Genomic DNA, 1,490 nt, shown 5'->3' with positions numbered 1-1,490 from the left:
ACTCTTCAAATAATTAATGTATACCAGGCTAAACTTTAGTTATAAGCCCTGATATTTTTCAAGGAGCTTTTAATTTGTTAAGCATTTGGTGAATTAAATGGTACTAGGCAGTAATGGCAGGCACATAATTGTTCCTCAAATGCTCTTTTTATATAAGGAATAATTCAGATAAGATATGTAATTTTCAGGGGAATATTTTCAAACTCCCAAGGGCAGAACCTGACCGTTTCTGGCCTTGATTGAGCTCATCTTCGAAGAGTAACCAATAAGAGTTTATTAACAGTTTCTATTTATAGGAACATTTGAAAATCAGGCAGGGATATTTGGGAGAAAATTCTAACTTGAAAAACCTTGGCTTAAAATAATTTAGGAGGGACCGTCTGTGGTTCCAGAACTTAACTGGCGCACACCACGTACAAGGCAAGTGCCTTAACCCCTCTACAATCTCTCAGTCCCTAACCAATTTAAGGATATTTTAAAACAACAAACTGATTAAATCATGATAATGTTTGCACAGAAGATAGGCATTATTCTATTCCTATGTGGAAAGGCAGGTATTTCTCATTAGTTAAATTTTAAACTGGTAAGAAGAAACGGTGGCTTTTTAAAAGCTGCCTTTCTAGAAGTACCACTAAAGACTACTATCAGGTGAAAGGTTTATTTCTCTAAGATGCCTGTTATTTAATCAGTCTCTTATTTCAGCCTGTGCCAAGAATACTCTGGGAATTCAGCAAACAGGACTTAATGACAGAGATTATGTCACTGAGAGATAATAACATCCTCATCCTTTTTTAGCCAAGTGGCAAGTTGCAAAGCCCGGCGCCTTCTAATGAGAACAAGGGGCTTGTAAGGAGTTGTTGGTGTTTCTATAGTTCTCAGTCATTTTGGGATACAAGATGAGTCTCACTGGCAGGTGTTAGATTATTAGGAAAATTAAGCAGATGGCTTTGGCAAATCTGTCTCCCCCTTTCCTCTGCTGCCAAGAATTCCTGCCCTCAGGCTAAACTTCACATATGTTTGTTTAGTAAAGCTCCTGCCATTTCAAGGAAGCAGAATCATCATTCAAGCATGCCCGCAACTATGAACAAATCACTTCATCCACATTTTCTCAGAGTGTTAGGCAAAGCTCTCTGTCTTTCTGCGTGTCATTCATACCTGCCACATGATTTCACGGAGGTGTCGCTTGTCACTGGCTCAGCGGAGTGCAGTCTCACCGGTTGTCTGCTGTGTTCAGCGAACTGTAAAATGGATCGGACACCCTGTATCATCACGCTCGCAAAAAGCAGCCAAGCCTCAAATTGCTGCTCAAAAAGGTAACAGAAAATACCATTTCCAAGGATAGTGTATCCTGTTGTCGAAATCCAAACTCACTTTGGTAATAGTATGATTGCCTTTTAATAGTAGGCTCATTAGATTTATCAGTCTTAAGAGACAACTCAAAAATTTATTGATAGAGAAGCTCAGGCAGATGCTTAACGAAGGCCATTAAC

This window comes from Sorex fumeus, unplaced genomic scaffold, assembly GCF_029834395.1.
Source record: "Sorex fumeus unplaced genomic scaffold, SorFum_2.1 ptg000024l, whole genome shotgun sequence".
Lineage (NCBI taxonomy): Eukaryota > Metazoa > Chordata > Mammalia > Eulipotyphla > Soricidae > Sorex > Sorex fumeus.
Note: the sequence above shows the minus strand (reverse complement) of the source record.